The following is a 22,346-nucleotide window of genomic DNA, read 5'->3' on the forward strand; positions in this document are numbered from 1 at the left end:
TTGAATACATTTTTGTAGAATAAAATAACAAAAACTTTTGTACATACATGTACAGTAATATTATTGTACATCGAGATAACTTTTAGACTTTTTTAGGTAACTTTTATCAATAAAGCATAAATAACTTTTATTTATATCAGGGTAACTTATATATATTGGGTAACTTACATTCATTACAAGATAACTTTTGATCATTTTAAGGTAACTTTATAGCGGATGTACAATATTTTATTATACATCCAATTTTTTAAATGTTTGTCATAAAAGAATTGAATTTTTATTTAGAATAAAGTCGGATAGATTTAGATAGATGTTATAGGATAAAAAAGTTAATTAAAGTTTTATTTTCAATAAAATTTGGATAGATTTTTACGATAAAATTGTTGGTATAGAGTTATTTTCGATAAATTACCAATATTTCCTAAGTACAAATTAAATTATAACTTTATTTAAAAAATATTAGGGAAATTGTACCATATAACCTTGTGTTCTATGCATTTTGTTATATAACCTTGTCTTTTACACCAGTGAGGTAGCCTTAAACTTGTAAAAGCTCATTCAATTGGATGGAAAACATAACTCCGTTAATTAATTTGATAGTTTTTTCTTGAAAGATTCTAATTTCATTATTTTTTAACTAAAATGGTTCAAATGAAAAGATAAAGAAGATAAGTAACTCCTTTAATCTTCTTTACTCTTCCTTCCCTTCCCTAATACAAAATTGGGTTTATATATATACTAGTTTTGTGCCTAGACAATGTCTAGATTGTTGATTAAATTTCAGTATAAACTTTTTTGCTTGAATGTTAAATACGGTCATACAATCCCTTTTGATAATGTAGGATATTTAGACATACGATGCCATATCGTTTATTTAATTAACAACAACTTTTTGGTGCAGCAAGCCACACCGTGTGGCAAGGGTTACTCGAGTTATTTTGTTAGGGGTTACCTGAGTTATTCAATCAGGGGTAACTCGCGTTACTCGGTCAGAGGTTACTCGAGGGGTTCACTAGGTCAAGGGTTACTCGAGTTACTCAGTTAGGGGTTACTCGGTCATAGGTTACTCGAGTTACTCGGTCAGGGGTTATTTAAGGAGTTCGGTCAGGGATTACTCGAGTAATTTGATCAAAGGTTACTTAAGGAGTTCGGTCAGGGGTTACTTAGTCAGAAGTTACTCGAGGGGTTACTCGGTCATGGGTTACTTGAGGGGTTACTCAATCAGGAGTAACTTAAGTAACCCCTGACCGAGAAACTGGAGTAACCCCGGCAACTCGAGTAACCCCTGACCGAGAAACTCAAGTAACCCCGACAACTCGAGTAACCCCTAACCGAGTAACTCGAGTGATCCCTATCGCACGGCACAACAGGCCGCATACAAAAAATTGTGTTTAATTAAATAATAGTGTACTTTTTGTAATTTTTTTTGTGAATAGATATTATTGACTTGAAATTATTTTTATTAACTTAATTTTTTTTTACTAATTCTCTATTTTTTTATAAATAAATTAAATATATTATAAATGGATCTTATTTTAAAGAAATTTTTAAAACGAATTTTATGATGGAAATACAACCGAGTTATAGGATATTTTATTAAAAGTTATGATTAATTTTGTATATATGAAATATTAGAAGTATATTGATAATAAAACTCTATACAATATTTTTATCTTAAAAAAACTATCCAAAATTAACTTACTTAGTATCATATGTGTCGCAATAATATCTATTTTTCGCCTACGTGGCGTAACACTTGGCGAAAAACTGGTATACCAAGTGTTGCTGTCTCGTGGCCTGGCTGCGAAACCGGCTTTATTTATTAGTGATGTGATATGATATGATATGATATACTTTCTCTGTTCTAGTAATATTGCAACAACTGGACCTTTGTACTATACATCACGCTTGTTTGACCACATCACGCTAGTCATGTGGGGTCTTGTTAGATTCGTCTTGTAAAATACTTTTCCAATATCAACTTTTTATAATTTTTACTCTTATATAATTTTAGATATTTAACATATAAAATGTGCTTTGGGATGCGTAATTTCATCCTTGTTGCAATATTTATGTTACTAAGGAAGTATAATTTTATTTTACATATATGTTTTAATTATTAATGGTGTTAGCTTTTCCATCCAATTTAATAATGTTTTGCAAGTTTAGGGTTACCTCATGAAGTAGTGCAAAATTTAGGGTTACATTAAAAAAAATCACATTGAATACAAGTTTACATGATAAATTTCCCAAAAAATTAATATTATAACTTTCAATAATTATATTAATGTTATAAAATAAGGAGAAACATGAGAAATTGAGAGAGGATTAATCTATATATATTTATTCCATATAATGGGGGTATATATACATACAATACAAGTAGGGTTTGCTTGGATAACGATAAATCCTAGATCTAGAATATTTTGGAGGATACAAGAAGGATAATGGGCATCCACACAATATTTCATAACATTCCCTCTTGGATATCCATTATTGAAGATTGTGCCTCATTAAAACTTTAATAGGAAAAACCTGGTGGGAGAAAAACTTAATTAAGGAAAAGTGTATAACATTTTCCGTAAGCGCTGAAGATGCAGCCTCATTAAAAACATTACCAGGAAAACCCAATGAGGGACAAAACCATGGTCAAGGGAAAAAGAGTGCAACACGTATTTTCTCTCCCTGATGAATACATAACTTAGGATCTTCTAGTGTTGCGGCAATGAGTCCAATATGGTTGGATATCTTCTCATATGTAGTAAAATATCATTCGTTGATCTTCGGTCTCTCCTAAATTGAAATTGAATCTTCAAGTCTTCAAGTGAACATGTGAAATGTCTTAATTTCACCATACATGTATTTATCTCTATATCATTTCAAATATATGTTTAATATTTGATTTAAAAGTTAAATTTATGCAGTTATGCCTTCTTCTGGAGGTCGTGAATAATAGAAAATGTTGATGATCATTATTTGATCAAACATTCATTAATAATAATTTGATGACAAAACTTGATATTATTAATGTTGTTCTTCAATCTCATATGAATTATAGTGTAACGCATGTAATTATATACGCTGATCATGGTTCTTCTGGACCATAAGAAAACATTCTCACGCATAAGTATTCCATTGATAGTCTATAAACGTTTCATAATTGACACGATAGTTCTCCTGCAAATACAAATAGTGAATCTCACTAACTCTCATATATGCTCAAACTTCAGGTTGAGATGTCAATGATGTGGTCACATATACTTTTCAAGAGTTTGATAATAATTGCAATATTCAAGATATAAAATATGAAGGGCTAGATATTTAAATACGTCGTATATAAGTTTTTCAGGAACTTTTCTTACATGATTCATAACATGCAATTAGATTGGCGTCATCAATAATTTCATCATAACTGTAAGCCCATTGGAATATAAGTCTCTTTGTAAGTTCCCATCAATGTTGTAAATACGCCTTACTATACTTTGGACGAACATTCACACATACCACAATTATTATATATGAACTAGTGCATGCAATATGAGATAAAAATCATGATAAAATATTGAACAAAATATACAATGAGTAATGCATCTAACAACTTTCTACACATGTAATAAGTAATCCATTAACCTATGACTCACGCATGCACATGGACATAAGACTCAAAATAATGTAAGACACTATACAGTGTGGATTTAAAAATCCATATTTCATTGGACTTCTGGTCCATGATAAACTTTTTATCATTATCATTATGTCAACATCAAAATGACATATATTTCAGATCCCTTATCCACTAGTCCATTTTATCATGCATATGCGTATTATTAATTGGTTCCATAGGATACTGGTATTATAAAATTTAAAAAGATACAATTTTGCATGCTATTTTACAATTATATCTGAATACATCTTCAATCCGGTACCATTATAACTTGTTTTTATTAATTTTTATATCATAGGCCATCTATTGTAAAAATTCAGATATCTATACCATTTTTGGGGTATTTCATATACTATGTTATTTATATACTATTACACTATTAAAGTGGTAACTGCAATATATTGCCATATATCATATCTTTATTTTGGAACTGATGGCCGGATAATAGGTCATGGTCTACTATCCTAGATCAAATCAACAATTTATATTCCTAATCTTACTCTACCAAGTTTACACAAGATAGTGGTAAGCTAGGGTCAAACCACAAGGAAACGGGAAAATGCACAATCGAAGTGAAATTAAGAATCTATTGCAAGGTAACAAGGGGTATTTTGATTTTTTTTGTTGTTTTCAATGATCAAATTAAACTACCACAATTGATAAAAGCAAGTAAATAAAATGAAATCAAACTAAAAGAACTAAAATGAAGATGAAACACTAGATTTGAGAAATAAGATCAAAACACTAGGGAGAGGGGGTTCCATTCATGATCAACTAAGGCAACAATGATGATTAACATGAATACATGCCAAGGAATACAATTTCTACCCAAATAATTCATTCCCATGCAATTATTCAAGCAAATTGATGAAATAGATCAACACTAAACTAGATCATTCCCATGCATCCAATTTAGAACTCATGTATTGGAATTAAAGGTGCACATCAATAATTCCAAGCAATTTAAGCACAAAATCATCAACTCAAAGCAATATCCGATCAATCATCACTAATCCAAGCTAATCATGATTTTCACCCCCTTCCCTAGCTAGAAATCTAAGCTAAAGAAGAGAAAATAGCCATCACAGCTACACTAAGCATGAATTCAATCTTAACAAAGCAAAACATGATTCAAAATCAAAGTAAATCAATCAAACAAGTAAAATCGAGGAAATAGATGAAGATCAATACTATCAAAAGCAATTAAACCAAACAAAAAAGAAAGAGTTAACTATGAAGCTTGATTGATGAAGAAAACATGAATTAACTTGCATTAGATTGAAGAAAACTAGAAGAAATCTTGATTACAATGATGAAACTTGAAGATTAAACAACTTTCTCTCTCTAAAATCCAATAGTTTCTCTCACTACAAAGCTCTAATAATATTTGGAAAATTCCTCTTTTTCAACAAATTCAAGAAAAAGTCTATTTATAGTGCTTTACAAATCCGGAAATAACGTACTAAGCCGCGTCATCTCTAGCTGCACCGTGCCCTCTTTCATCTGGGTACGGACAAGAAGACCTCAAGGACCGCGCATGTGGCCTGGATCACTGCACTCACGGTGGCTGATGGAGAGGCCTCTCTCGACTAAGGAGAGGCCGCAGCGCAGGAACAGGGGATAACAAGTAAATAGGAGGCCGCGCTTGCAGCTCCCTATGTCGCGCCCGCGGTATCTGATGGAGAGCCCTCTCCTGGGGCGCGGGCAGCCATCTACAGGTTCTTGATGGAACCCCCAAAGTCACCTCTCCGCGCCCGCGGTGGCTGAAAAGCAGCGCGCACTCTCCATAAGGCATTTCTCTACTCCTAGATCAAGCATAGCTCGTCTCTCTTCATCCAAAAGCACCCAAAAATCTGCAAAACAAGGATAAAAAAGCTAGAAAACTCAAGAAGAGATAAAAGAAGAAGAAAAACACGATAGAAAGCAAATCTAACCAAAGTAAGGGTAAAAATGACTAGAGAAGGCACAAACAAGTGACAAAGGGGGGTAAATCCTCCCTAAAAAGAGGTGAAATAGTGGTATAAATGCTACTCATCAAAATCCCCCACACTTGCCTCTTGCTTGTCCTCAAGCAAGATTAAAGAGAAAAAGCAAACACTACTAAGACTAACATAACATGGCAAGGCTTAGGAAAACCAATCAAGTTTTAGGGTGGAAAATGCTCCATTCGGGCTCAAGAGGGAGAGACATGCACCAAAGAATACTCACCTTTCTCAATTAGACAAGGGAAAACATGTTCAAAGATGCTCATGGATTAGTAAAGTAGTAAGTGTGTAAATTAGTAAAGTAGTAAGTTATTTAATCACCTTTCTCAACAAGATATTCCTTACTTGTAAATTAGTAAAGTAGTAAGTTATTTAATCACCTTTTGGATTAATTGTTTATTGGAAATTGCCAATTGCAAACAATAGAATAGGTGATAAGTGTGTTGAGGCATCGGTCTAGGCCAAGACTTGATGCCAAATGTCATGGCTGAAGCCAATAAAATCAGACAAGGATGATTCATTGGACCAATGAAAATGGGTGAAAACAACTTGTCCGTGACAGGCCATATCCCTTAAAAAAAGACAGACCATTTGGGGTGCGACCAAAATAGGCCATGTTTGATAAGCTTAAAAGTGTGTGATTAAACGTAACAAAGCTTCTTCCCATGGAAAACGAAGTCTTCAAAAATTTAGATAGTGCTAGGCCTAAATTTTAGAATATTCCAAAGCTAGGACCCAAAGCTAAGCCAAAGACCAAATTTATGCAGTCATCTTAGTCTTTTGGGAACAAGGCTTTGGTGTACTCAGAATTAGATTTTAGAATATTCCAAAGCTAAGTCAGTTTGATTAACCTAGCGTTATCAGAGGTCTAAACATGATTAACCAATAATTATAGAATTTGTGCATTCAATTTTGCAGCTAATGTCAATAACTAGAAACGAGTTGAACTCGGCAGCAACAGCTGGTCAAATTCAAGAGTACGGTTCTGGTTATCAGGAACCATTGATCTTGTACAATTGACCATTATTTAAGAAGATAAGGACCAAACATCTTATTTCATACAATTGAAGTTTAATGGAAGGACTTTAGAAGGCAGAATAGATCAATAGAACAGTTGCAATTCTGAATGGCAAGAATAGAACTGCTTCAAGAGGGGGTAATTTGATCACCAAAAATTCTGGGTGGTGAGTGATTGATTCTTCATCAGGGAGTTAATCTAGCTCCTAACTCCAAAGTAGCCCAGGTGCATCCTACTCATATCCAAAAGTGAAATTTAAGATCTAAATCTAGTCAAAAACAGTTATCTGCTGTTTCATGATTTCATTTTTATAATAGAGTAAACAGACCAATATCACCCCTCAAAAAGTCGTAATAGTTGGTAATGGAAGTTTATGAAGAAAAAGAGATAATATAGGGTGAATTAGTTTTACCGTGGACATTGGCATAGGACTTTCCTTAAAAACGCACTGTAAATTAAAATGCATTTTATTAAATTTATTGCCACCTACTAAATGGAACATAATAGTTACGCATAGTTGAGTAAAGAGCCTGGACAACTATACACCTGTTTAATATCTAGAATCAAGACTGGTCCAATAGGAGTGAGCTTAAATATTGACAACATACTGTTAAAAGACTGTAGGTAGTACCCAAGCAAGAGAACCAAAGAAGGTTCTACCCTACAATATAATTGACTGGATTAATAAAATGGTTTAAGTCTTGCAAAAAAAAAAAAAAAAAAAAAAAGAAAAAAAAAACCTGGGATTTGCAGGTGGCAATAAATGTATTTGGAATGCATTTTTATTTACAGTGCGTTTTTAAGGAAAGTCCTATGCCAATGTCTTGGTTGGAAGTAGTTAGGAAGGATATGAAGTATATGGATTTGCATGAGCATGAAGCATTTGATCGTAAGGAATGGAAGTAGTTAGGGCCAAAAAACCAAGCTGAGGATCAAGAATCTTTCTCCTCCAATAATCACGTGTTAAAATGCAAATCCTACATGAAAGTGATTACTTCTTATTTCGGGTGAAAACAATGGGACCTTGCCGAAGGTCCGCTGAAATGGAGAAGGCTGGATTCGGTCCAAGTTATGTTGGGCCGAAGGTTTCCTGCACAGTAAACACACGTAAACTAGCCTCGGGGGTGTTGCCGAGGAAGGCCCCTCCGATGCTAAAGTCAGTACAATGTGTAAGAAGAAGACATTATGCAAGAGAGTTTGTTGCTTGAGGCTTTTATGGAATATATCAGAATATATGAATGAACATATGAATCTATGAATGAATCAGAATGAATCTCCCCTTGAATCTATCAATATGATGGCTTTTATACCTCATTATACATGGAGAGGTTGGGCCTTAGCCCAATTGGCTTGCTTTGTGGGCTGACCTTTGACTTTAGCACAATTGGAGAGTTGAACCTTGACCTTGGGCTTTTAATTGGATCATTTAGTGCTTAGGCCCAATTGGACTAAATTGGACCCAAACAACTTGCCCCCCAGACCCGATTTGGAAGGATGACGGGTCGGGTTTGATTTAATTCAGAAAAGGAGGGAAGTAAATGATTTAATTAATCCAAAAATTTGAATTTAAACCGTAATTAATGAGATAACAACGGTTAAGGCAGATGATTGTGGAAGTTGGACGGATAATGAGCAGTTTAATCACAAGATCATGTGTTTAACGGTTACTTAGTGGAGTATTTAAGAGAAATTAAAACGCAGACTCCTCGTATCCCATACCTGGAGATATAAACAGAGGCGCGTCATCTCTCCTCACTTATTCACCAACACAAACCCAGAATTCTCGAGAGAGAAACCAAGAACCCGCATCAAAACTTCGCAAATTCCCCGAGCATTAAGCTTAGAAACTGAGACTTGCCACTACGAACTCGTAAATCGGCAACTTTCGCTTCAGATTAAGGTAAATTCCTTTGATTTCAGTTTATTTTTCTTCGAATTCGAACTCCTTCCCCTTTTCTTTCGACTTTTTTCTTCGAAATAATCAATGGCAAGAGGAGTTAGAGGTAGAGCCCGTGCTCCAAGAAGAGCAAGGCCGATTCCCGATCCTAGGAACAGGATTGGGACCTGGAATGGACAAAGGCCAGAGTCTGACCCTGCTGAAGGGATTAGGGCGACTCCCCTTTCCTCGGCTCCTCCTCAGAGAACGGAGGAGCCGAGCGCTTCTGGACGGGATGATGAAGTTCCCGCTGTCCTTTGGGATATCCTCCCCGGGTTTTCAGAATGGGAGAATGCCGAAGTTGCTTCGGCCATGATAAAGAACCGCCCCTACCCATGGTGGGTGGAGAATGCCGATCAATATCGATTTGCCGAGCAAATTGAGTTGCATTACGGCATTTTTGAAGCTGATGGGTATTGGTGCCGAATGCCCTCGGCATCCGATAGAATCCATCGTCCACCCCCGGGGTATGTGGGGGTGTACACAAGACAGCTTCAGTACGGGCTGAGGTTCCCTTTGGACGTATTCGTCCGAGACTCGCTGATCCATTACAACATCTCTCTATGTCAGTTAACTCCCACCAGCATCCGAAGGGTGATGACATACTTATGGGTCTGCAAGTTCTTCAAGTACGTGCCGAACCTGCACTGCTTCAAAAAGCTCCATCGGCTAGTGCCAAATATTCAAAGTGGGCACGGAAGACATGGTTCTGGGTGGTACCGGATTGAGTCCCGGCCCCAATACCTAACCATGTGGCCAAACGACTCTTCAGACAAGGACTGGAGAGGTCAATGGATTTGGGTTAGGGCACCCACAGATCCGGGCCACCCTTGCGTCTTCAGCGCTCCCCGGTACCTCGCTGAGCCTGATCCCGAAATGGGAAGTCTAGGTCCCCCCGCAGATAACGGGACGGATCCGAACCTGGATCAGCAACATATCTTCGACAAGCTGCCGAACCGGGGGGGGCAGTGGCCGAATGCAGCATATCCCGGAGACTTGGCTCCCCGATACGCATTACGTTTTCCAAGAGAACATGCTAGCAGCTGTTGGCCTCAGCCGAAAGTTTAAGGATGGTAAGCTTCTTCGGCTGGGGCCGAGGCTTTTTAACTATCTCTTTTTCTTCTCTCGCTTCGCTTTTTTATGCTGTGCCAACCTATCTGAACTAACCTTTCCCCTTTCCTTTTTCAGAGCGGGACGAGACCAACGTTGGCATTAACTACGCTCGTCTTGGTGTCAACCGAGAACGAGTTGTAACTGAACGGGCCCCGTCTATCACTGAGCCGAGGCATAGGGAAGTTCATCTAGACTCTTCCCACTTCCAAATTGAGGCTGTTGCTCTGTATCAGAGGCAGAAGCCTTGGTGGAAGAAGAGAGACCCCTGGTTTCAGCTGCTGGACGAAGAAGCTGAAGCTGCCCGTACAGCCGAAGAGGTTGCACGGGTTCTCGAGGCTTGCGAAGGAGGAGAAGGGTCCTCCAGAGCTGCTGAAGCAGAAGCTGCAGCTAGAGCAGCTGAAGAAGACGAGGCTTTGCTGAAGACCTCGGTGAGCTTTCAGACTTAACTTTGTCTTTCTTTTTTCTTTTCTTCTTTCTTTTTTTTTTTTTTTTTCTTTTTTTTTTACTCACATTCTTCCTCCTCCCTGTCTGTTACAGTCTGAAGAGAGTAACAGACATAGAGAAGGGAAAGCTCCTGTTCGTCCCGAAGACCAAATACAAGGAGAGTCTTCAGACTCAGATATGGACGAGCAGCCCCTTCTGAAAAGGCGCCGAAGGATGGCCATCATCGGCCCTCATGACTTTCAGCGGAGGCCGATGACCATCGGCGTTGCAATAAGGGAACCCGAGGAAGGCAATGGATCGCCGAGGGTTCCCCGGCCACCACCCCAATCACCTCAAAAGACCCCTCCGCCACCTCCTGAGATGGAGGTGGATCAGAGAACTCCCGAATCTAAGGGAGGGGTCCAAGAAGAAATTAAGGAGAGTGCTGCTGAGCACGAAAACAAGGATGTCGTGATGTCCAGTGCTGAGGGCTTCACGACAGACATCGCAAGAGAGGTTGAGGCTTTCGTCCTCACCCCTGAAGAAGAGGAGGTCATAGTAATTGACTCCTCTGAGAAGGATGATGCTGAGCCATCCAAAGCTAATCAAGCTCCATCGTCATCCTTCCCTTCTTTCCAGACTCTGCAATCTGGAGAAATGGGTTTCTCGGCCCCCCGAATTCCAATCCCAGACCACATCTGGGACCTCATATGGGGTCAGAACCGAGAAGGAGCTGCAGCCTACTTCGGCGATTTTGCTGGCATGTCCGAAGTAGATAGGGCAAGGATCTGGTCGCTGAAGGCCACTGCTGGGATGGGCGAATCCAGCAGATCAGTTCCTGACCCAGCCGGGTCTAACCAACTGCTGATGATGCAGGTAATTTTCCTTGCCTTCATTTCCTCTGAAATTCAGCTCTATTTTTTTTATTTATTATTTTTGTCTTCCTGTTTTCAGTTCGTGCACAATCAGACTCTCACTGTAGAGCTGATAGATACCCTACAAGATAGGGTAGACGCTGCTGTGCACGACAAGAAGGTAGCTGAAGAGGAATTAAAGCTTGCTAAGCTGAAGCAAGCAGCAGCTGAAGAGAAGCAGCAGAAGGGTGAGGAGTATGAGAAAAGAGCTGCTGAAGCCCTCAAAACCTTCTGCGACGCTATGGAGAAGGAAGTTTTTCCCCCACTGATGGAAGGGGAAAAATTCCTCCAGGAGCATATGGGAGTGGACGTCTCCAAATTCAAGGCTGCTGTTGAGAGCCGTATTCAGGAAGGAGCTGCTGCACAAGCTGAAGTGCAGCAACGTCTAGAAGCTCTTGAAGCTAGCCGAATGGCTGCTGAAGAGCTGCTCCAGGCCAAAGATGTCCAACTCTCAGAGGCTGCTGCTGCTGCCGAAGCTCAGAGAGCTAAACTCCATGAGGCTGAGGATCAACTGATGACACAAAAAGTTGAAGTGGCCCAAGCTCAGACAAAGGCTTCCCAAGTTCAGCAGGAGCTGAATGAGCTGAAAGGTTCCTCCTCCAAGCTCGCTGATGAGCTGAAGAAATCCAAGGAAGACTTGGAGGAGACCCAGAAGAAGCTGGCTGATGCTGATGCTCTACTCAAAGTCCGTGTCTATACCCAAGAGGAATATGAGATGGGTTTCAGAAACGGGTTCCGAGTATGCCGAAGAGTCTGCCTTCATGCTGAACCGAAGCTGGACTGGTCTAAATGTGCTGAATGGGTCCAGAATCCCGAAGACCCTCATATGAAGTATGCAACTCCAGTTGAAGCTGAAATCCTTAAGGCTGAGGAAGCCGAAGAGGAAGCTGAGAGAATGGAGTTGGAAGCTGAACAGAGGGAAAGGGAGGCTCGGCAGAGTGCAAAGCCCGCTTCTTCTGCTGCTGGGGCTGAGGCCACCATGGGGCTCAACGCTGATCAGTCTGATCCTCAGGCTGAAGCATAGGAACTCGGGAAATCGTCTTCAGAATCTTGCGGTTCATCATGTGCTTAACTTTAGACTTGCCGCTTTCTGAATTTTTTGCCTTGTTTTTTGCTTCAGCTTGCCTTGTCGTACAACAGTTTATTTTTTTTTGCTTATGTACGTATTTCGGCAGCTGTTATTTTCCGCTTGTGGGCGGCTGCCGATACAGTTTAATTGAACTTGTAGCTCAATTTCTGAGCATGAATTATATATCTGATGCTCTTTTCTTCAGTTGCTTTGTTTTTGAATGCTTTACTGTTTCTGTTTCTTCAATTCTGCCGTACATACTTGCACTGAGAGTGCTTCTTGCCCCCAGAAATTGTAGTATGACTTCAGCGGAATAAGCAATTTCTTCACTTCTTCAAAATGGGTATCCGAAACACAGGGCCAACTGAAGGCAATGCTTCTGGGATACAAGTCTTACTGAAGATTGACTTCATTTGAAAGTTGGATATCCGAAACACAGGGCCAACTGAAGGCAATGCTTTGGATATTAGCTTTCTAGGATACAAGGCTCAGTTAAGGCAATATCCCAGAATTGTCCATGGACTAATGTCTTTGGAGAACAAGTCTTACTGAAGTTTGACTTCAGCTGAAAGACCAGTGTTCTTTAAAAAGACGAGTTTTGTCAGCAATCTGAAACCCAGTTACCCGAAGGCGAAGGTTTCAGACGAGGCTGATAAAAATTTTCAACTGTTGCTGTTATCCTTGATTTTCTGTCTATCTTTGAAAAATGGATACCCGAAACACAGGGCCAACTTAAGGCAATGTTTCGGATAATGGCTCTCTGGGATACAAGGCTCAGTTAAGGCAATATCCCAGAATTGTCCATGGACTCATGTCTTTGGAGAACAAGTCTTACTGAAGTTTGACTTCAGCTGAAAGACCAGTGTTCTTTAAAAAGACGAGTTTTGTCAGCAATCTGAAACCCAGTTACCCGAAGGCGAAGGTTTCAGACGAGGCTGAATAAAAAACCCTTAAAGAGTAGATAGAACAAAGAAAATTTTGAAAGGATAAAAAGTTGCAAACATTTATATAAATGGCGGCTCCAAGGCCTTTCATTAGTTCAAAATGTACTTACAAAGATTGTTCTGCCCGAAGGGTTTACACATGGTATTTTTTCAGTACATCAGCGTTCCAGTGACTTTTCAACTCAGTTCCATCCAACTGCCGAAGTCGGTATGTCCCTGGCTGAAGCTCATCATAAATTTCATAAGGTCCTTCCCATGCAGCTGAGAGTTTCCCATGGATTCGGCCTTTCTGAACTGCAGCAGCATTCCGAAGGACAAGGTCTCCAATTTTGAGAGGCCTTGCATGGACCCTTCGGTTATAAAATTTGCTGATTCTCTGCTTATAGGCGGCCATTCTATCTCGGGCTGAGTCTCTTACTTCGTCGAGGAAATCGAGAGATTCCCTCATCAGTCGCTCATTCTCAACCGAGAAGTGGTGCACTCGAAGGCTCTCAGAGCCAATTTCCACTGGAAGGACGGCTTCGGCACCATACACCAGTTCAAAAGGTGAGTGGCCCGTTGCCTCTTTTTCAGTTGTCCGAAGGGACCAAAGGGTTCCAGGGAGCTCCTCTAGCCATTTGGACTTTTGATCTTCCACCCTCTTCTTGAGGGCATTTAAGATCTGTTTATTTGCAGCTTCGGCTTGTCCGTTACTTTGCGGGTGGCATACCGCTGAATATGCCAGTCTGATGCCGAACTGATCTGTATACCGCTTCAGCGGTAAGTTATCAAATTGCCTCCCATGATCGAAGACAAATACTCTCGGGATTCCAAAGCGAGTGATGATATTCTGCCAGATAAATTTTCTGACAGTTTGCTCTGTAATGTTCGAGGCTGCTTCGGCCTCGATCCATTTACTGAAGTAGTCGACACCAACTATCAGCCATTTTTTCTGGTACACAGCCTCTGGAAATGGTCCCAGTATATCCAGTCCCCATTGGGCAAACGGGAGTGGATTAAGGATCGGCTGAAGATCCCTTGCTGGCTGATGGATAACTGGAGCGTATTTTTGACATTTTTCGCATTTCCGAACCAGCTCCTTAGCATCTGCGATCATGGTGGGCCAGTAATATCCAGCCCTCAATGCCTTGTGGGCTAAGGTTCTTCCCCAATGTGGTTCCCACAGATGCCGAGGTGAATCTCCCGTAGGATATAATCTGCATCTGTTGGTCCCACGCATTTCAGCAATGGGGCTGAGAAGGACTTTTTCAGAAGTTCCCCCCTGAAGACAATGAACCTAGAACTGGTTCTCTTCATCTTGGAGGCCAAAGCTTTATCCTCAGGAGTTTCTCCCCGAAGCTTGAAAGCTAGGATGGGGTCCATCCAACTAGGCTCTGGGTCAGCGCAGCACACTTCAGGTGCTTCGTCGACACTTCTCTCTCGACGCACTTCTACATATACAGATCTGTTCAGCTCGGTAAAAGATGAACTAGCAAGTTTGGAGAGTGCATCGGCTTGAGTATTCTGACCCCTTGGGATCAGCTGAACCTCAAAAGTTTTCAGCTCTGCAATGACTGATTTGATCTTGGCAAGATAAGCTATCATGGAGGGCTCTTTGGCCTCGTAGCTGCCACTGATCTGATATGCAACTAGCTGAGAGTCTGTTTTTAAGCAGACATGATCGGCTTCCAAGGAGATGCACAATTTTAGGCCGGCGATTGCTGCCTCATACTCGGCTTCATTGTTCGAGGCCTTAAAAGAAAACTTTAGTGCATACTCAAAGGATTTGCCTTCGGGAGAAGTTATCACTACTCCTGCCCCCGAACCGTTTTCGGTGGAAGACCCATCCGTAAACACGGTCCAGACTTTCTTTTCACTGTCTAGCGCTTCTTGGTATGAGCATTCGGCTAAGAAATCCGCTAGAGCTTGAGCCTTAATGGCAGCCCTCGGACGGTAGCTGATGCTGAATTCGGTGAGCTCAAAAGCCCACTTGGCTAGCCTACCAGATTTTTCAACCTTGCCGAGAACTTTTTCCAACGGCTGATCAGTTAAGACCACTATCTGATGGCAATCAAAATAGGGCCTCAGCTTCCGAGCAGCTACTACTACCGCGAAAGCAACTTTCTCGAGTAGAGGATAGCGAGTCTCGGCATCCGTCAGTGTATGACTGACGAAGTAGATCGGTTGCTGACTCTTACTCTCTTCCTTCAGCAATACTGCGCTGATGGTGGCTGGGCTAACGGCCACATATAGGTACAAAGTTTCTCCTTCAGCTGGGCTAGCCAGCGTTGGGAGTTGAGCCAGATGCTCCCGAAGCTGTTTAAAGGCGTCTTTTTGCTCTTCCTCCCAAACGAGCTCTTTTGTTTTCGGGAGTTTCAGGGCTTTGAAGAAAGGTAACCCCTTATCCGAAGCTCTGGAAATGAACCTCGAGAGGGCTGCCATTCTTCCGGTGAGCCGCTGAACATCCCGCTTCGTTTTCGGCTCAGGAAGGTCGAGCGCCGCTTTGACTTTAGAGGGATTGGCATCAATCCCCCTTTTGCTGACCATGAACCCCAGGAATTTCCCTGACTTCACGCCGAAGACACACTTCTTCGGATTCAGCTTCATTTGATGCTTTCTCAAGGTGGCGAAAGTTTCAGCCAGGTCCTTTACATGGTCCTCTAGTTTTTTGCTTTTGACGATCGAATCGTCAACATAGACTTCCATGTTTCGGCCCTTTTGATCGGCGAAAACTTGATCCACCAGCCTTTGATAGGTTGCCCCCGCATTTTTCAATCTGAAGGGCATCATTTTGTAATTGTACACCCCAGCGTTCGTGACGAATGCTGTCTTTGCTCGATCGTCGGGGTGCATAAAGATCTGATGATACCCCGAGAATGCGTCCATGAAACTAAGCAAGGCATGGCCACTCGTCGAATCGACTAGCTGATCGATCCTCGGCAAGGGATAAAAACCCTTTGGACAAGCCTTATTTAGGTCCGTGAAGTCAACGCACATCCTCTAGGTACCATTGGGCTTCTGAACCATCACCACATTTGCCAGCCATTCCGGATATTGGCAAGGTTCGATGAATCCTGCCTCCAATAATTTTTTGACCTCGGCTGCGATGTCTCGGTTCTTATTGGCGGAGTAATTCCGCTTCTTTTGCTTAACTGGTCGACACGTCGGGTCAACATTAAGCTTATGGGAGATGAGGTCTGAACTTATCCCGGGCATATCAGCTGCCGAGAAAGCAAACACATCTCTGTTATCCCGAAGGAGCTGAATAAGTTCGCAACGGGTGTTCGGATCAAGGTCCATCCCGATTGTTACACATTTCTCAGCGTCTCCTTCGGCCAACTCAACTGTTTCAGTCTGTTGGTCCATGTCCATTGCTGATGGATTGGACTCTTCATAATCTGGTCTGCTGCCAATGTCAGCAGGTGTCCCAGTCTTTTTGTTCTTCGGCTAGCTCTCTGAGTCTTGCGGCTCAGCTGAGGAGCTAGCCTTTTCCCTTTCGGGCCCTTTACCTCTGGGTACAGATCCTTGGGCCGAAGCACTTAGGCCTTTCGGCTTTTTTTGTGCTTGGCTCTCTTTCTTTTTCTTTCTCCTCCTCATCCTTGTCGTCATCCGGGCGACTACTGGATGGCTTGAGGTAGTTGCACCTTCAGGCGTCCTTTTGGTTGCCCTGTATCCTTTCGGGGAAGCCGGCGTCTGAGACGTAAATCATCAGCTGATGATAAGTTGAGACGACCCCTTGGATCTCGTGAATTATGGGTCTCCCCAAAATCACGTTGTACACTGAAGGAGCGTCGATGACCAAAAATTCAATCATGACGTTCCGGGCTGCCTCATCGCAACCGATGGTGACAGGAAGTGTCACCTTCCCATCTGGATAAGTTGAAGCCCCATTGAACCCGGATACCGGGTAGGGTACCGGCGTAAGGTGCTTGGGCTTCAGCTTAATTTGATTGTAGGCCTTTCGGAACAGAATGTTTGCTCCACTGCCACCGTCAACAAGGACCTTACTGACGTCGTGGTTGGCCACCGTGGCGATGATCACCAACGGATCCTCATGAGGGAATGTAATCCCCCGGCAGTCGACGGCTGTGAACGTCATGTTCGGCACCGGCGACTGGGGAGATTGAATGTCAGCGTTGTTCACCTGGTGAGTCAAAGCTCTAAGGTGGCGCTTGTGCTCCCTCCGAGAGTATATTCCTCCGAGATAACATTGATCGGAGGGAATTTCCCCTCCGGCTTTTTACTGTTTTTCCGGGGGAAATCGAGGTCCTGCCGAGGGTCCTTTGCTGACCTCTCGGATTCTTTTTTCTCGCGGTGATCCGCGATGTATTTTTTCAAGTATCCCTTCCGGACCATGTCCTCTATCTGGTCCTTCAGTTGGATACACTCCTCAGTGTTGTGTCCCAAAGACTCGTGGAACTCGCACCACTGATTTTTATTTTTTCGCTGATACCACTCTGGGAGTGGTCTCGGCTTTCGGTAACTCTGCTCCTCCTTCGTCACGCTGTAAATTTTGGCGCGTGGAAGAGAGAGCGGAGTGTAGGACTCGTATCTGCCTGTGTATGAGGCAAATCTTTCCTTCTTTGGGTCGTTGGCCAAAGATTGCTCCGGGGCCTTTGACTTTCCCTTTGCCTTATGGCCTTGGCCTTCAGACAAGGGTATTTGCCTCTGTTTCCCTTCCCCGGATTGAGGTTGGGTTTTCGCTTTGTTCCATTCTTCGGCTCGGATGAACTTATCCGAAGCACTAAGAGCTTCCTCCAAGGTCTGCGGGGTACGCATGACCATGAAGTCTAGGAACTTTCCTGGCTGAAGGCCATTCTGCATTGCAAAAACGGCTAGCCCCTGGTCCAGCTGGGAGACGCTTGATGACTCGTTACTGAAACGGGTCAAGTAGTCTCGGAGGCTTTCGGTTTCCCCTTGTTGCAGACTCATGAGCTCTGCGGTAGTCTTCTCTCGGCGGTTTGCCGTGGAAAACTTGCTCCTGAACTTGGAGGACAGATCATCCCACCCTGTTACGGAGCCTTGCCTTACTCCCTTGGAGATCCACGCTTGCGCGACCCCCTTGAGAGTGGTTGGGAAATATTTGCACCAAGTCGCCTCGGATCTGGGGCAAAGATGCATATGAGTCTCATACGAGGCCACGTGATCCTTCGGATCCGTGGTCCCGTCATATGTGATGTGCGACGGTATTTTAACCGTGGGTACGCGCTCTTCTAGTATCCATTGCTCGAATGGTGAACTAGCGGGTAGCATAACGGCCTTGCCCTTGTTCCTGGCCGAAGGGACCGCGCTCCGCCCTCTTAGAGAGGTAGGAGTGGTTTTCGTCCCTGGCTGGGAAGTCTGGGCCTCGACTGCAGGGAACGAGAGGCGACTACGCACGCTCGGTTCCTGGCCGCCGAGTCGGTCAAGGACGCTTCTGCGAACAGTCTCAGGTTCTCGGTGAGTAGATTCTGGCCGAGAAGCTGAGCTGCTGCTCTTATGCGCTTCTGGTCTTGAGGATGAGGATCCTTTTAAAAAATGAGGGTTCTTTTTCCTCTGTTTTTCATTTTTCCAAGAATCCTCCTCCCACTCTTCCAGTTCCCGGAAGGAAGGAAGCTTCCCACCATCATGGTCTAACTTCCTCCGCTGATGCCGGGTATGCGGAGGAGTTCGATCACGAGGTGGTGGCATATTTTGTGCCCTTATCGCCTCCATGAGTACTGCCAGCGCTCTTGCCACCTCTTCCGAGCTGGGCCCCGTCAAAGGGGTCCTCGGCCGAGTGTGGGAATGAGGGCGCGCAGCCGATGGTTGGCTTTGGGACACTGAATATGTCCTATGATCGGACTCACCCCTGCTAGACCGAGAGTGGCCCGGCCTATATTGAGAGTCATGAATTACGGGAGATAGGGAATCCTCCTTGTATGATCCTCCCCCCGAGCCGGCACCCTTGGGAGAGTTCCGGTCCGGCGAGGGCGATGGTGTAGGGGTTTTAGGCTTTTCGCCCGCTCCTTGACGGAGGCTTTTGCTCTTGCGGTTCTTAGCCATTGCTGCTAAGATAATTGCAAGATGATCTTGGTTAGGTATTTGGCTTAAAGATTTTTGAAAGTCTTCCCCACAGACGGCGCCAAATTGTTTCGGGTGAAAACAATGGGACCTTGCCGAAGGTCCGCTGAAATGGAGAAGGCTGGATTCGGTCCAAGTTATGTTGGGCCGAAGGTTTCCTGCACAGTAAACACACGTAAACTAGCCTCGGGGGTGTTGCTGAGGAAGGCCCCTCCGATGCTAAAGTCAGTACAATGTGTAAGAAGAAGACACTATGCAAGAGAGTTTGTTGCTTGAGGCTTTTATGGAATATATCAGAATATATGAATGAACATATGAATCTATGAATGAATCAGAATGAATCTCCCCTTGAATCTATCAATATGATGGCTTTTATACCTCATTATACATGGAGAGGTTGGGCCTTAGCCCAATTGGCTTGTTTTGTGGGCTGACCTTTGACTTTAGCACAATTGGAGAGTTGAACCTTGACCTTGGGCTTTTAATTGGATAATTTAGTGCTTAGGCCCAATTGGACTAAATTGGACCCAAACACTTCTGATCACCATTTTACTTGAATAGAAGATGGGCTAACCTTGAGTGGACATAAAATAGGTTCTTTTAAGTGGAATGATTGGCAAAGCTTGTAAGGAGCTACAATAAATGGGACTGCTACTTTTTCGCTCGCCTGCTGCTGCTGAAAGCTACTTGAGGAGAGTCGTAGGCTAGCAATCTGTGATGAATATATACTATGATCAAATAAGAGCAATCAAGCAAAATATGTGACATAGCTGGAAGAAAATAAAAGGATAATACTATCATTATACTCACATGACCAACATTTATTTATTTTTTTTCAAAAAAAAAAAAAACCAAGCATGAAGGTCATACAACTTCTATTACCCAAGAGGCAAATCGGCCTGATAACAAAAAGACTATATTTTTTAAATAATCAAACATTCAAACTTACTGCATCAATATCCACATGAGCAACGACAACTTCCACATCCTTCAATGAGAATTGGGAGCCTTGAGCAACCACATCTCCATTAACAACAACACAACAGCATCCATCTGCCACATTAATCAAGAGGGTAAGAATTAGATAGGTAAACTATATAAACACTACTAATATACGTACAAGATCGTCACTTCATCAAATTGATTGAATGTAGGTAAAAAGTCAATTAAAGAAATACCGTAATTTTGAATGACCCTAAGAGATAGAATTAGAAATGAGCTTATTCGCAAGAAAGTGGATGTGGCAGACATTGCAGACAAGCTTAGGGAAAATCGTCTGCGTTGGTTAGGGCATGTACGACGAAGACTCAAGGGTGCACCAATGCGAAAGAGTGGAAGAGGGACCATGGAGGGGTTAAACGAGGGAGAGGGAGGCCGAAAATGACTTGGTTGGAAGTAGTTAGGAAGGATATGAAGTATATGGATTTGCATGAGCATGAAGCATTTGATCGTAAGGGATGGAAGAGGAAGATTTTTGTGGATGACTATACGGAATAATCATTTTGGTTCATGTAGCCGACCCCACTTATGGGATTAAGGCTTTAATTGATTGATTGATCGAAAGAAATACCGTAATATAAGCGTCCACCGTCACAACCCTGCTGATTACTAAACATGTAAAGTCCTCCACGAGCTTGTGTAGCTCCTATAAAAACATCCATGCGAACTTTAAGCTTTCTTAGTTGATGATGACTTCCACTAGCATTCATAAAAATTTCAACACCATTTAAGGCAAGCTGAGTATGAGGTGGATCTGGACAAAATAGCTCCTCACAAATTTCAGCAGCAACAGTTCTGACAAAGAAATAGATGCTTGAGCAACTTCCAAATGCAATCTGGGCGAGGATATAACATGCAACAAGAACAACTTTGCATGTAAAAGGCAAAAAAATCTCAAGAATATGAAAGAATGCATCGAGGAGTGCTCGATAAGATTTTGTACAACAAAAGGCAAAACAAAAAGTAACATACGAGTCCAAGAACTTAATGAACCCATAACCAAAGGGCACCGTTGTTTGCGATATAGCATCCGCAATATCAGGAGGTAGCTGAAAGTCCACTATCTGGTCTGTATGCTTCCAAGAAGTGAACCAACGCAGCTCTCTGTAATTACCATCATTGGCAAGCCGCATCTTTGGCCGTATCATGATTATTTTTTCTATTCATACAAAGAACTTGGCAATTGTAACGTACTGATCCATTAATAACAGGCATCCCGAAGCTACATGTATGCCATCAGTCCAGTCCCCGAGCAAAATTTCTTTCAGGCATTCCCATCTGCAAGTTCGTCATCAAGTGTTACAGTTACTTTCTGCTCACAACTCGCACCTGTGTATATAGATAATATCCAAATATCATCATACATACAGGCAGTTCATGAAATCTATCGAGTACTTATATCATGCAAACTCATTTTATTTATACAAAAGTAAATGTTATGGTATCATGTTACATCCGTCTGAAATTATATGCTACTCCCTCCTTCCTTCGTTATATTTCCTGTTTTCCTATTTTGGAGAACAAAATGTTGTTTCGTGTTTCTATTTATGGATAGTATTAAAGACCATTAGACCCTCATTTTTTTTAACTTTATTCATTAAACTTCTTAAATTACCCTTGAACTTTCCACTTGCTTTGTACTTTTTCCACTTCCTCTCTCTAATTTTGTCTAAATTGTACTTTTCACTTTTTTTTAATGTATTATATCCATTTTCTCCTCCCACCTCTTAAATACCGTGAAAAAACACAAACATGAACCATAAACTGGAACGGAGGAGTATATTATATCCGTTGTAAAATAAGGTGTTTTTAAGACTACGAGAAATAAATAAACAATAAGAACGAAAAGTTGATCTTATAATCAATGGAACAAATATGGTGTACCGTGATACAAATCACTGACTTTGAAAACGAAATTCCGGTGCAATCGTGGTGCTCAATTGTATTCGTCGGCACGTTCCCTAAGGTTAACACACCACTCTCATACAAAGGAACTTTTGGATGAGAGGTTGGAGTCATATAAACTCATGTCCAAAAAGAGGAATGTGTTTAGCTTAATATGTGTTTTGATGATATCTTGTAATCTGATTTTCTCAGCCATGAAATATATAATGAAGGATGGGATTTTCAAGAGGATGAATGTAGACATCAAAGGGTGATTAAATCAAAATAAAGAAGTTGATTAAATCACCATAAACATCCACTTTAATGGGAGTTACAAGAGAATCCAAGAGATGAAGGAAAAATGCCAAAAGATGAA

At 41.9% G+C, this 22,346-nt stretch overlaps 1 pseudogene; it reads right to left on the reverse strand.

Moving 5' to 3' along the window:
- Positions 1–19,834: 19,834 nt before the first annotated feature.
- LOC110732791 lies at positions 19,835–21,465 on the reverse strand (annotated as a pseudogene).
- Between the last annotated feature and the right edge of the window lie 881 nt (positions 21,466–22,346).

Source organism: Chenopodium quinoa, unplaced genomic scaffold (genome assembly GCF_001683475.1).
Source record: "Chenopodium quinoa cultivar QQ74 unplaced genomic scaffold, ASM168347v1, whole genome shotgun sequence".
NCBI lineage: Eukaryota > Viridiplantae > Streptophyta > Magnoliopsida > Caryophyllales > Amaranthaceae > Chenopodium > Chenopodium quinoa.